This window comes from Balaenoptera physalus (assembly GCF_965194825.1).
Source record: "Balaenoptera physalus genome assembly, chromosome: 4".
Lineage (NCBI taxonomy): Eukaryota > Metazoa > Chordata > Mammalia > Artiodactyla > Balaenopteridae > Balaenoptera > Balaenoptera physalus.
Window position 1 is genome coordinate 85,503,003 of NC_138891.1, and position 15,332 is coordinate 85,518,334.

Here is a 15,332-nt window from a genome sequence, read left to right on the forward strand (position 1 = left end):
ATTCTGTGTTTCAGAAATACATGTGGACAACCAAATGAAGGTTAAATTATGGTCATTCATTCTTTAATGACAATAGTTGAGATGGTGCTATAAATTCCAAGAGAGCTTTGCAAAACCTGTGTTACATATGTCACTTCGTTTAATCTTCACAGTTACCTTACAAAGTGGGTATAATTACTCTGATAACAAGACTGAGAGAGGTTAGGTAATTTGCTCAAAGTCAGCTTGGCTAGTAAGTAGCATTAAAAGGACTTGAATCAAAAAAAAAAAAAAAAAAAAAAGGACTTGAATCCCTATCTACCCATCTCTGGAGCCTTGGCTTGTCCTATTAGATGTTCCCATAAACTTGAATATTCCGAGTTACTCTCTTAAGTAGTAGTTTCATGTGAATACCTTTTGTCATATATTTAAAGAACAGACCCATATGTACTATCCCAGCCCACAGGTTGTTTTGGTTTTGTTTTTACATAAATTCTCTTTTCTTCTCCAGGGGATGGCTAGAAGTGAAAGTTAAAGGATTTATAGGGGAAATGGACAAATTCCTAAACAAGGATATGGTAATCACTCAAATGGGGCACTGTAATTTTAAACTAATTGCACTTTTCCAGTACTTTTGATTACATAAAACTCTAAGCAGACATCTAAGAGTTGAATTCTAATCGATTGTACTTTATATTCTTTCTTAGGAACTCTATCACAGACACATTTAAATGAAACATATATTGTAGAAAATCATATGAGGAATGTTGTAGAACTAACAGAGAGTGGCACTAGAAACCTTAATTTTAAATTTCATGACTTTTGTGCAATTAGAAGCTCAACCTTAACATTACATTAACTTAGCTTTTCTGCATTTAATTATAGATATTGGGTTAAAGCTATGGAAGTTAATATTTTAAGCCTCCATTAATGGTTGTAATCGATTTTTTGTATTATTTTTTGCTATAATAATCAAAAGAGCACTTAACCTGGACGGGAATAAATCTGGGATTCTGGAGATTAATATTAAATCTGCTAATGTATTGTCCTACCATTCCCTGGAAGACTAGGTTATCTGATGCTATATGCAAGAGCTTACAGGTGAGACGCGTCTCTGGAAAATGGCCTAGGTTTCAGTATTTCTCTTTGAACTCTCATAGTAGCATTGTTTTTTTTAGTTTCACAGTGGGATGTATTTTAAGCAAATGGAGGATGGGGATTCAAAGATGAAAGGAATCGACATAAAAACTAAAGGAATTGCTTAATTTGTAAATTTAACCCTGTGTCATGATTCTTCATTAGGGATATTTGCTATACTGATTCAGTACCAAGCACAGGGGGCAAATGGGACAGAAAGGGCACTAACTGTATTGAAGATGGCACTAGAAATTTGGAGGGCTCTTAATAATTAGGTACTTAAGCTCACCTAGAGAAGTGATTAGTGTTTAGAAGTGGAGACATGGCTACAGGAACACAGATAAATTAGAAGGGAACAAAATGTCCGGTTTGCCACAGTTCTTTTCAACAATAATAGCCTGCCCAAGGGATGTGGAAATACTGTTCACGCTGCTTACACAGTCACCACAGTCTGTCTGGTCCCAGTAAGTTTGGCTGTGGTGGTAGAGATGTAGCCTGAGCATGAAGACCCCTGGGTTGCTTTTTGTTTCCTATCTCTGTCACTGACTCACCGATACTCTCAAATAAACCACATTCACTCTCTTGATTTTTCCATTCTCCTACTTGTGACATGGATGAAATGCCTTCCTCTTAGATAATACTAACCTTTATATCGTATTTTTAAAAATCGTGGGTTGAAAACAGTTTACAACTAAGAGAAAGTGAATATTTACCGCACAGTCACTTGGCAAACACATGGTAGGATCTCACCAGGGGCTAGAGATACAAACACGGATGAAACATTGTCCTGGAGTAGCTCACAGTCTAGTGAGGGCTGTAGGGAACTGGAAGGGTGGGTACAACCTAGTAAAGAGATCAAATACAGTAGGGTTACAATATTAGTGCAGTGCAGAGAAGGATGTGATGATCGGATATTTGAAAAGCAGTAATAAGTATGCAATGGTAAGTAAATAATAAAAGCAATAATAATGTGATATAGTGGAAAGAACCCTGGAATAGGAGTTTGTTCTGGCCTTGCTGCTAACCATGTGTGATCCAGAGTAATACTCTCTGTTCCTGTGTTTCTTTATCTATAAAATGGCTGTAATATCTGATTGCTTATAATACAACGTGTCAAGTAAGAACTGTGTATATGGCAGCACTTTGAAAACTTTACAGTGCTATGCAGATATCTAGCATTATAACTATTATATCACCAAAAGTGGTAGAGAATCAACATAGTTAAATGGGTGATTCAGACCAAAACTCATTTCACCAAAAATGCCAAGTAACTGGAACAGAAGTAAACTTTGGTGCTTAAGTTTTATGAATCATGCCTCAGACTAAAATTTTGTTATATGGAATTGATAATGTTCTGGCCACAAACTAGCAATATAATTGTGACTTTCCAAAATTATAATTTTCTGAAGCTAGGAGAGAGAAACTTAAAACTGGAAAAAGCCTGGACACTTATACATTAAAAACGACAGGATGGAAAAGAAGGATTGTGCTTTTTCCAAATGTCAAAATTTTAAATCCTAATAAAATCCAGTAAACAGGGTATTTACCATGGCTACAACAACTAGCAAAGGTTAGCATGGGCGAAGACTGGAAACCACTGAAGGTGCTAAGGGACAGCAATGAGAATGCCAGCCCTGGATGAGTTTTAATCTCACTGGCATGTGCTCAAGTCAGGAGCTGCTTCTTTCATAGACTGTACCCAATCATAACCATTATTTAGAAGAGATTTTTTTTAATGCACATATGATTTCATTACTGTGCTTTTTATTTTTTCATAGCAGCAGTTACTTTTGACTCAAAGTGAGAAACCTATTCTTACGTGGTTTAACCCCCGCAATTTGAGTAACATGGCAGAGTGCTCAGACACAAGCAGGACCTGTCTCTATACATCTCAGACAGAGAGAAGAATATTCAAACATGTGTATCTTGCACTTAATTTAAACTGCGTGCTTGGTTACCTATCTCTTTGGCAATTCAGTATAAAGTTTTATTACTGTGAAATAGAATAGGGTAAGGATTTATGTCACACAAAAATGAATTTCCATGGATGGGAACACACATGAAATAATTAAGGTAAGCAGTATGTCAAATGAAAATTTAAGATGTTAGAGCTGGTGGTGCAAAGGAGGAAGCAAAGAGGAGTTTGTGTAATAGATGATAAATATATCACCAGGGGAAGAGAAAGGACCACAGTTGCTATAGGAGGTTATTATTAATGTTGAAGAATTGTACGAAACACTGAAGAATGAATTTTAAGACAAAGAAATCAAAGCAACTGATTAGATGAGGGGGAAGTCTCATGTGAATGTCAGTGGAAGATAAAACACTTAAAATCAATGCAAGCCCTTACAATTACACCCAGGAAGGAATGAAAGCCACAGGTCTAAAATTTCTGTAGGTTTAGACATTAGGGACTTTTTTTAAACTTTTCTTTTGCAGAGGTTATGGAAGGAACAGCAGTGAGCAAAGCTCCTGTCACCTCTGCAAAAATCCTTTCTTTCCATTGATTCAATTTTGCTTCAAAGCAGTCCCAATTTAAGAAACAGAATGTGAGAATGTTCACTCTCAGAACAGCTCTCATGATTCTCTGCTGGTTTACAGAGTAACTTGGGTATGATGGAAGGGTATGAAAATCTCCTTTTTGTCATTCTATACTTCTTGCCTTTTTTATATGTTTGTGTGAAGAAATTCATAGTGGTAGGTCTCTGACATTGAGTTAAAAGAAGTACTATTTTTAATCTGCCTTCACTTCTCTAGTCCTCAAACTTAGGTTAAAAATCTCAAATAGACTGTAAAAACACTTTAGGATTTAGAATTTAATTAGCTAACTTAGATCAGGGACAGACGAGAGTAAGGAGAGTTTAATGTGTCTAACTCGATGTTGTTTACCGAGAGAGGGAGCACAGGAGGAGGAAGAATAGGTTTGTTTTGGGACTCGTACTCAAGGTTGCTGCAAGATGTTTAAAATGTCTTAAAATGTCCAGCACACCATAGACGATACAGGTCCGAAGCTACAGAGAAAGTGAGTGCTGGGCCGGAGATATTCGGGAGTTACTTGTTAAGAAGTGGTCGGTGAAACCGTGAGACTGGGTGAGATGACTCAAGGACAAGTTGTGAGGAAAAGACCCAGACCAGAATACTAGGAAATTCTAATGCTTAAAGAGTAGATAAGAAAGAGAGCCAAAGAAAAGATGAGAAAGGACAGTCAGAGACAGAGAATGAGAATCCGGCCAGTATTGAGGAAACCAAGGGTGAAGTGTTTCAGGGAGGGGCTGTGGTGAAGCCAACTACAAATAAAACAGAAAATGTCCAAGGAATTTGGCTCAAAAGAAGTCAATACTAACACTGAGAGTAAGGTATTATTTGAGATAATAGTTTATAGCTATAATTTCATAGGTGATAGGGCTAGTAGAAGCCCCCTGTAACTCTAGACATTTTTTTTTAATCCCTTAGTTCTCACATTTCTCAATTTATCTCTTCACTTATCCCCCTCTTTGGTATTTTTTTAAATTTTTCAAAATATTTAATTTGCACTTTATTTTAGGAGCATGGTTATTAGGAAGGCAGTACACAAAATATATTAAATGGCTACGGTTGTCACAATATAACATTTCCACTCTGAAAAAGCTCATCATCCCTGCCTTCCACCCAAATAGGACAAGAAAAAAGCTAGGATTTTTTTTTAATCAAAACTTCTTTTACCACCGTCTGCAATTTCCAAACTAGCCATGTTCTATTCAGCATTTATTCAACTAGCTAGAGATCTATGAAGGATGAGGAAATGAATAAAACACATACTGTCCTCGAAGATCTTACATATCAGTATAAAGAATCCATTACAAGATGAAAACATGATCAAAGAGACATAAATAAAATGTCTTGGAGGGAGAGCCAATCCTCTGGTTTAGAGGGCTTCTTATTTAAGGTAATATTAGTTTCCAGAATGCATAAACCTCCAAGTCTCAGTGGCCTAATATAAAAGTTCATCTGTTGCTCAAGTAAAGACTGTTCAAGGATCCAGGTTGGCCGAAGCTCTGTCATCTTCAGCATGTAGCTTCCAAGGTCACCTTGGGTGTGGCATCCAGTCAGAAGACTGGTGAAGGGAGAGAGCAATAATTGCAAAGGAACTTTTACGGGTTAGCCCTGGAGCAGCACATGTCACTTCTGCTGACATCCCACTGGCCAGAATTTGGTCACAAGGCTGTAGCTGTCTGCAGGAAGGGCTGGGAAATGGAGTTTGGTTATATATCTAAGAGGAAAAGTAAAGGTTTTTTTGAATAATTAGCCAGTGACTGCCTAAGGGTCAGGGAGGGCCTCTGGGGTAGGACTTAGACTTACAGACAATGGGGGAGTCCGTGGAAGAGTGATGCAGAAAGGGGAAAGGAGGGGTTGAAGGAAGAAGCAATTCCAGCTTCCCCTCCATGAGTCAGAGCCACAATGTTGGTTGGGACATGTTAGCTTTCAATACAAACTCCTTAACAACATTGTTGTCTCATCTGAGAAAATTAGTCTATTTATGAGAAAAAAAAAAAATCTGCAAAGCATGGTAATTTACTTCACTGGCTATTGAATGTTAAAGCAGAGAAGGATCACGGACTTTCTCCTTAAAGCCTCATTTCAGAGGCGAAGAAGAGGAGCCCGGGGAGACCTTACCCTCTGGGTCTCACCCCGTGAAGCACTGTCAAAACCAGGGTAGAGCCCAGGCCTCAGCTTCCATTCCAGTGCTTTTTCTGTGAGGGAAGCACAAGCTTTAGCATTTTTGGTGGGGTGAAAAAAGGAGGTTAAATTCCATTCACCACAATTATGTAGAAATAACCATGGAGCTTCATCATAAATTGTTTCTGTCATCGTATTTAAATTCTACTGCCAAACGAAAGGAAGTCATCTAGTGCTGATGTAAAATCTCTTCTGTAATCAGTATAGTCCATATTTATTCCTTATGAAAAAGAAAAGCTTGTTTCTTATTCTGAAGACCAGCGTATATGTCCTCTTCTTCACGTGTCTCATGTAGACATTTAACCGTCCAAATATACAGAGCATCTACAGATGTAGATGAAATCAACATGTTTACAATTATTCTCTTACCTAAATTTTAAAAGAAAGAGGGAACAAAAGGTGAGTGATGAGTGAGTTGTATGGCTATAATTGAGTTTGTGTTGCTTTCATTGTTACAGAATTTTAATTGGCATGGATGCTTAAATGTATATCAAAATGCATGTCACAACTTTTGTACAAAAATAAATTTGACTTTAGAACATATTTTCTCAAGTGAGAAGGATAAATTATCTCAGAACTTGTGATTCTTTACTTTTAAAAATCATAAGATCAACTCTTTAATTAAAAGGTAAAGAAAAGTACTCAATGTCCAGGTAGTCAAATCACTTACATCAGGATAATCTAGTATCATGAAAAATATCATGAAGGGAGAGATGAACTCTATCATCAGAATAACTGGCCTAAGAATGACTTCTTTTATAGTATCATAAGATCCACTTCTAGAAGTCTTCCATCTCAGTGCAGGAAAATGGAAATGACACTGGGTACAGCAAAGAATTTGTTCTAAATTTACTCATATCCATTTCAATCATAGGGCTTACTTGTTTTTCCTATTAAATAGTAAATCTTTTATATGCAAACATTCTCTTTTCCAAAACAATTTACGTGAATATGTAGCCAGCCTCTGGTATATTAAATATAGATATAGATTGACATATAGAGATAGAAATAGAAAATACTAAATTGGAATTACTGGTAAATATGTACTGCTAAGTGGTACAGAGTGCAGTTATATATACCCCCAACCTGTTTGACAGTCTTTTTCCCATGTGTTCTTACGGAGGCAGATTAGACAACTACTTTTTATACCCCTGAGATTATGGCAAGGTATTGCGAAGACCATTAGATAATGAAATACAACTGAACATTTATAAAAACCAGGTCTGAGAAAGTCTGTTAATAGAAGTCCAAAGATCTAGCTGTGTCTGGATGTGTGAGTATGTGATGATAATGCTGTACAAGCCTAGATATCAAAGGGCTTCCTTCTCACTGCAGCTCTGTGAAGTAACATGGATATTGTCTTATCCACCCAGTGTTTTGGCAAGCAACAAAGGCTTATTGATAAACCAGTGCTTGAGTGCCAGAATTACTCTACTTCCTATGTAAGAACTGCCCTCCTGTGAGGTGCGAATCAGATTTTTGGACCTGCCATCTAGTGGCCACTGCAGTAACAAGGCAATGGTATAACATTTTTGTCTTCATTTGAAAACTGGAGTTTAAATGTGGCTCATCTGTGGATAAGTACGGAGGCACTCCACCCCTACCACAGTCCCCTCCTCGTCCCTTACACACACAGCCATTCTCACAGAGCAACTTCAATCAGAACATTTGTTACACTCACAGGAAAAACAGGGTTTTCATACAAAATGGTACACTTCCCACCTAGAATTTTTTAAAAAAGAAGAAGAAGGAGGAGAAGGAAAAGAAAGAAAGTCTTCCGTTATTGAGGAGAGATCTGGAGTGGCGAAGAGAAGGGGAGGGAGAGGAGGGGAGCGGGAGAGCAGGCATGTATTCTGTCAAGTAGTTCTACTTGTGAGACTAATTCTTACAAACTGTGCACCCAGCAGAGTAAACCTCTTATTTTGCTGCTTTTGCTCCGATCCCCCACATAGCTGTAATGTTCTAGTTGTTTTTCCCTGTCCTAAAAACCACATAGGCATGTGATATGATACATAATGTTGGCAAAGGAACAATTTACAAATGACTTAAGTAGGTAATTATTTATTAGAATATAGGCCGATAGAAGTCTGTGTTACCGTAGCAAAACCTGGCAAAAGGTTAGTCTTGTTTCAGTGTTTCTGTTATAATCCCTGGTTATTAGTTTTCCTTTTTCCAGCGTCTTATGCATGGAATGTAAAAAAGCACAATGGGCTATTATTATTATTTATTATTTGTTAAAGAAACATGAATATACAGAGCAGAGGCCAGTTTGTGAACTATGCCAGACAGTCCCCAGCCCCAAAGACCTCACAATACAACTCTTAAGCAGGTCCTGAAAAATGCAAGACAGAATGAAAGCAGATGGATGAATGATACTTATTCAATATCTTAAATATAGAACTCAGTGGTACAGGTGCATCTTCAGATGTTATTTGAAAGAAGAGACAGAATATCTTGGCATTGTGTCACTTATTCGTAAATATTATAAATTTTATATTATTTGAGAAGTTATTCTAAATATACTGGGTGGTTTGAAAGAAGGTGTGAAAACCGATTCCTTCAAATGAGACAAAGGGCAAATCGAGTGAGAAGCAGGGACTGAACCCAGTTAGAGAAAGTAGAGAAGGACCAGGCCAATGATGGAGCCAAGGAAAAATAAATCCCAAGGGGATACATAAAGTTTGATGAAAAAGAACTGCAATGATTTCTTTTTAAAGAAAGATTCAAATCAACCAAGAAGAAAGATGATCTTGGCAGCTATGTCCTGAACGTACTAAAATTGCCAAGAATCTCCAGGAACAATAATGGCAAAGACAATGATTTAGTTATGGAAATTGCAATGCAAGGGTGTAGAACTCTGCATGGTGGACAGAGGGCATGGTCCTGAAGACAATATCGGTACAGCAAGAAGATTAGTAAGATTTAGCAAAAAGCAGAATGAAAGGTGGGAAAGGAGTCAAGTTTCTCAGATTGTTGAAGATAGAAGTCAATGAAACTATCCAATGAAGCCGTGGTATTTTTTGGAACATTCATTATCTGTCCTATGTTATGTTAATTCTTACAGAGTGTACCATAGATGTAAGTCAAGATCCCTGAGCCAAAAATAAACCTGTGTTCAAAGTGAAAAGATAAGATTAACACCCCTTAAACAGTTACAAAAAATAAAGCAGCTGACATTATTAGGCATAGCAGGATTTTTGGGAAGGGAGAAATCAGCAGGTCTCAGAGTAATCATGGAAAAGCCATCCAGGAGATGAGACCCAAGCTGAGCCTTGAAGAATTGGTGTGTGGGGGGCTGACATTAAAAGCAGGGGAGAAATATGATGAAATCATCAGGATAGAAATTAACAGGATGTTTGGAGGGAGCAGTATAATACCCTTAACTGCTGAAATGGTTGGTTTGAGCAGGAGGGGAAGTAGAAAGAGGTAGTAAGTAAAGTAAGGCCAGTGTGTGAACCTGAGAAAATTAGGATTCATCAGCATGTGACAGGGGTCCATTCATTAATTCATTCTAGAAATATTTATTGAGGGGGATATTATATTTCAAACACAAAACAGTCAAGGCTTTTCCCCCTTCCAGAACTTATATTCTAATGAGGGAAAATAGAACCTCCCTCCAACAAAAAACAAACAAATAAATGAACAAGATAATTTCTGATGATGATTAATACCATAAAGAACATTAAACTGAGTTGTAGAAAAAAGAGTGATTGGCAAGAGTAGTTATGGCCCAAAATGGGGAGAAAGTAGAGTAAATATTTGAAAGTGGAAATTCTTCAGACTTGGAAGTAATTCAGATAGAAAGAACAAAGGGAAGTCACGAGTTATTTACAGCTAGCTAGTCTGGGAAATTAAAAGTTTGCTAATGCCAGTCATATAAGCTGGGAAGATGGTAAGTGAGAGAGGGGAAAAGCTGGGGAGTGGGTAGGAAAGCTCACCTACCCCATACCCCTTCTCATTGGAGTGATCGACTATACCTCTGGTTGCCACCTCCAGTTTCTTGAGGATTTTAGCCACTGGCTCACCAACGCTCTTTTCATTTCTACCTCATCACAATTCTCGGTCATTTCAGTGTCTAAATATATAACCCTTCCAATACTTTGCCTCTCAATTCCTTAATTCTCTCATGATCTGTCCTCTACCCTACCATAGCTACTCACTCCCATGGTTTTACTTTTGACCTTTTATTTACTAATAATTACAGATTTTCCATAACCTCAATTTCAAGCATCCCACTCTCCAACCCAATCCCACTGTTCCCTCTATTACAACAATCCCTGAAGCCTACTAGGGCCTCCAATACATTGATTCTACCCATAGCCCCTCATATTTGCCCTTCCTTATGTAGCTTAGATTCCATGGACGATGATTTTAATCATTTCTTTGCATACACCCTTAACTCCCTCAATCTTCTCTTGCTTCACTGTCCTCTCAACTGGCAAATCTCAACTACACCGATCATATGCAACTCCCCATCTATTCCAGGCCTGTATGCCAGCTGAGTGAGGCTGGAGAAAAGCACACAGGTAAACTGATGACTCTCACTTTAAACTCATGATCACTCAGAGAAGCTCTTAGTGCTGCCATGTGATTACATGACACTTCCCTGTCCATTCGCTTTCCCATGCCACTACGAGAATATTTCTCATCTTTCCCTCTCTCAAACTTCCAACACCTCCTTCCCCGTCCTTACTCTCAACTTATGACCCTCTTTCCTACTTCACTGAGAAAATAGAAGCAATGAAAAAAGAACTTGCACAAACACTCACTCCCCATCACACCTACACTCCCATCTGCATCTGTATCCACATATTCTGCTTTCTCTTGTGTAACTGTGGATAAACTCTGCCTGCTCCTGTTCAACCTACCCCTCAGTGTGCATTAGACCCCACCCCCTCTCACTCACTCATCCACCGTGCTCCTGAAAAATCTCCCCTTTCTCTTCCTTGATCAATTTTCCCTATCTACCAAATCTTTCCTATCAGCACGCAAGAATGTTGTCATTTCTCTCGCCCTAAAAAATACTTTCTTATGATCCCACACTCCCTGTAGCTACTGTCCCATTTCTTTGATTCCCATTATAGCAAAACTTCTCAAGAAATGTCATGGTACTCACTATAGACACTCTCCAATAATCCTATTCTCTAATTCTCTCTTGATCCCTCTCTAATTAGCTTTGCACCCACCAACGTGGTAAAGCAGTTCACACTATCGGTGACTTCCATGTTGCCAAATCCATCAAGCAATTTGCAGTCTTTCCTGATCTCTCAGCATTGTTTACATGGCTTGTTATTCTTTCTCCATTAAAACCTGTTCTTCCCTTAGCTTTCAGTCCCCCACACTCACCTGATTTCTTTCCTACCTCACAGGCCATTTCTTCTCACTCTTCTTGGCTGATACATTCTCATTTCCCAACATGTAAACACTGGAGCGTCCTATGGCTCAGTCCTTGAACCTCTTTTTTAATCTCTGTTCACTTCCTTAATATTCATACCTAAGCTTACGGTTCAAGTTTGCATCTCTAGTCCAGGCCTTTACCCTAGGCTAGAATATGTGAATTCTAGGCTCACATATTTAACTGCCTACTCAGAATCTCCACTGGAGGTCTAATGAGCACCACAAACGTGACATCCCCACATGGAATTCCTTGTTTTACCTGACAAATAGGCATTCTTTCCCACCTCTGTAGTAAATAGCATCTCCATCTTTAGAGTTGTTCAAGTCAAAAATTTATTTCCCTCCCAGCCCTTTATCTCACAAATCCAACCTATCAACAAATTCTGCAGTTCTACCTTCAAAATACATCCAGAATCTTACCACTTCTCATCCTCACCACCATGCTATCCTGACTCAAGCGACTATCATCTCTTACCTGGATTATTGCAATAGCCTCCTATCTGTATCTTTTCTGTTTCTGGACTTGCCACATACAGTCTATTCTCAAAATGGTAGCCAGAGTGATTCTTTGTAATGCATGTAAAGTAATTTAAGTCAGACCACGTCTCTCCTCTGCTCAGAATTTTCTAATGGCTCCCCATCTGCCCAGAGGAAAAACCAAAGCCTTTAGAGTAGTCCACAAGGCCCTACACGTTCAGTTTCCTCAGTTAATTCTGTGTCCTCATTTAGCGCTTGATCCCTCACTCACTCCTCTCAAGTTTCATTGACCTCCTTGCTTTCCTCACCTACCATACATGATTTCACCTCGGGGCCTTTGCACTTGCTTTTCTCACCGCCTGCAGTGCTTTCCCCAGATAAGTCTTGTTTGCTCACTGTCTTCCGGTCTTTGCTCAATTTTCACTTCTAAGTAAGGCCTTTCATAACAACCATATTTAAAATTGTACCCCCTTCCTTTGCTTCATTTTTCTTCATAGCAATTATTCCCTTCGGATAAATATTTTATTTACATATTTATTTCACCTTGTCATAGAATATAAGCCCCATGATTGCAGGGGTTTGTATCTTGGTGGGGTTTTTTTTGGTCTGTTTTACATTCTAAGAAATCCCCAGTGTCTAGAATAGTGCCTGGTATATAAAGGGTGTTAAGGAAATACTTGCTGGATGAATTGAAGAAAAAAATGAGTGCTTCTTTCTCTGAGTTTACAGATGTTTTTATTAGATGCAAAACTTAAAATTGTATCATTGGCCCGTGATTCTCCATGGCAAAATTTTCATTCTTCAAAATTAATTTTGAAAGTAAGAGCACTTTGTGCAGGTTTATCCAGAATATTAGATAGGCCACTATTTCTGTTTAGTACCCAAAGCAGCAACATCTAAAGCATTTTTTTTTCATTTGTTAAATGCTTATCAGGGAATATGGCTGTGCTAGACACAGGTAATGACATGTGCAAAGGCTCAGAAATGTAAGAGAACATAGTACAACGGACTGTTACCATATTACAAGTGACAGGTAATGGAGGCCTAAGCTAATGTGGTGCAGTGGGAGCAAGAGACCTAGAAATGTGAGAAACATCATCAAGTAAAAGGTCACCAGAGTCAAGAAACCTGATTGATGGAGAAAACAAAATGCTATCTACCTTTATCAGGCTATAAAGTGGAAAGTGATTATAAAAGAACTGGATAAGAGTGGAACTTGAACACAGAGGACATGAGTTGTAAAATTCCCTTTGTAGGATGTTGACTTAGAACCCCTCATCATCATAGTCACTCTAAGAATATTTGGTGTGTTCATTGGTGACCCTAAAGAATCATTCTGGAAGGTGCTCCCAGATCAGATCCTAACTCTCATTCTTCCCAAAATAGTTGAGGTCCCAACTATTGAAATAGTTTGAGGTCCCAAATTTTCTGCCTAGTAACCTCACCCTTCCTGAAAGCATTTTTTCTTATTTTATAAAAAAAATTATTAGATTATTAAATAGAATAATATATGTGTATATAGATAGGTACACACATGCACACACATAATAGTTTAAAACCCAATTAACTGTTAATATTGCTTTCTATGCACAAAAGCCTCCGTTGGTTATTAAAAGAAATTACATTAGAATTACAAATCTGGTGATTATTTGAGGGGTGATGATTCCCAGGTATGGGCCTTGGGCATATGGGTGAATATTGATGCTATTTGCTCACATAGAGAACATAGGAAGGAGAGAAACTATAAAGGAGAAGATAATTGAGCTTTGGACATGTTGTGATATCCGGTTGGAATTGTCAAGTAGGTCATTTGATATAGAGGGCTAGAGGTCAGAATTAATGGCTCAAGATGTAGATTTGAGAACTAATGGCTTGAGATATAGATTTCAGAGATTATTAGTATATTGATGATAATTAAAATTTGGAAACAGGGATTTCCAGTGGGCAGTGGATATATTAGGCTGAAGTATGTGTAATAAAACATTACCAGACATAGACCTAGAGGTCAAGGACCTGGACATAATCACTTATCTGACATTTCCTTAGACTGGTTTTCTCCTAAATTCATTCCTACTCGTCCCCTACACCAACCCACATCCTATCTCCAGCCTTCCTTTCTATTTAAAAACATCTACAATTCAACACTTGGACCCCTTACATTGCAGACATGCCTTGATCTCTGTAAAAACACTATACCTCAAAATTGTATGCAGAGAATTAGTATGTACATGAAAGCACACTGTCAGTGCACTTTAAGCTCTCATTATTTTATGAAACTATGGAATGAGCCTATTTGCATTGTGAACAATGTCCCCTAATTTATGTATTTGCTAAGAGTTTTTGTCAGATTTTCTGTGACCAGCGTGTATTCATCTGCTATAACGTCAAACCATTGGGAGGTTTAAGGAGACCCTTGTTAAAAAATGAGAGGGGACTCATCTTTATTCTTTTTCTTTCCACTTTCGGGGCATGAAACATAGGCACTCAGAACTTAAGTTACTCCTTGCCAGCCAGCCTCTCTGTAAGTCAGCCATCCTCAGGAATGTAACTTTCAATTTTATTTTTCTCTTAGATTTCTTTTTTTTTCCTTGCCTTGAATCACTTAAAAATGTTTTCTTGCCATACCACTTTTGTCACCTCTAGACCTTGGTAGGTTCATTTATTTACTTTTTTTGTTTTAGAATATTTTATATCAGTTCTTTCTCCTCATACTTGAAATTTTCCTGATGGAGGCAGCCTTTGGGGGAAAGTTTATGTTGGTCTTATATTAGTAGTTGTAATCTCTGTGGTCCCGAATTTCTAGAATCTGTGATGGTCAGAGACTTCTCTTTGCTGTGCCTCTTTATTGGCAGTCTCACTTTCTTTCTCTTGTCTTCTCTTTCTCCCTCCAAAAAGCTTCTGCAAAATATATCTTCCCCACCAATCATAATGTTACACTCTTAGTGTATGCGGTCTCTATGGTAACTGGGACACATGCCACAACACCAAGATTCCTGGAGCAACCATCATTGGCAGGAAATCGGTGCATGTACTCCTCTGGCACCATGGAAGTTTCCCCCACTGAAACTGGAATCAGATACTACTATTTTAATACACAGGGCAAGGAAGGGAGCAGAGGAAATGCTATAAACCCAGTCTCTCTACAGGCACATTATAGGGTTTTGGGGGATTCTTGAAGTTGATCTTATTTATTATAAAGCTAGACTGGTGTGCACACCCTGATCAGACATGGAGAAACTGGTTGAATTAGGGGAGGACACTCTTTTTCTTACAGACACATGACTAGACTCTAAACAAGCTCATTTTATTTAAATTAGGCTATATTATTAGGTAAGCTCAGGGGAATTACCAATACACTGTAAAAATTATTCCCCACCATTGTAGAGACAGACTTTTTCAAGTGGTTTCTCCAGCAACTGCATATTGACCCAGTGGGGTCAAAAGTCCCAGGCGGGGCAGTTCATGAAGGGAATGAGGATGAAACAAGGTTTCATCCATCTGGTTGCTTCCTCTAGGACTGAACTTCTCCCAAATATATGGAGGACCATACTCCCAAATACAGTAGGACGGAACTTCTCCCAAATATATGGAGGGCCATACTCCCAAGTATAGCCCACTAGTAAAAA

General features: G+C 38.3%; 1 protein-coding gene across 9 annotated transcripts in view; it reads left to right on the forward strand.

Annotated features, from left to right (window-relative positions):
* The window catches only part of ZBTB20 (zinc finger and BTB domain containing 20), an 814,580-nt gene that overhangs the window by 592,376 nt on the left and 206,872 nt on the right, over positions 1 to 15,332 (forward strand). The window contains exon 1 of one of the 9 annotated variants that reach the window (XM_082460058.1): positions 284 to 14,227. The exons of the other annotated variants lie outside the window; for them this stretch is intronic. The gene's annotated coding sequence lies outside the window, so the exon portion shown is untranslated. Of the gene's footprint in view, positions 1 to 283; positions 14,228 to 15,332 lie in introns of those variants that run through there. 9 annotated transcript variants of the gene reach the window in all.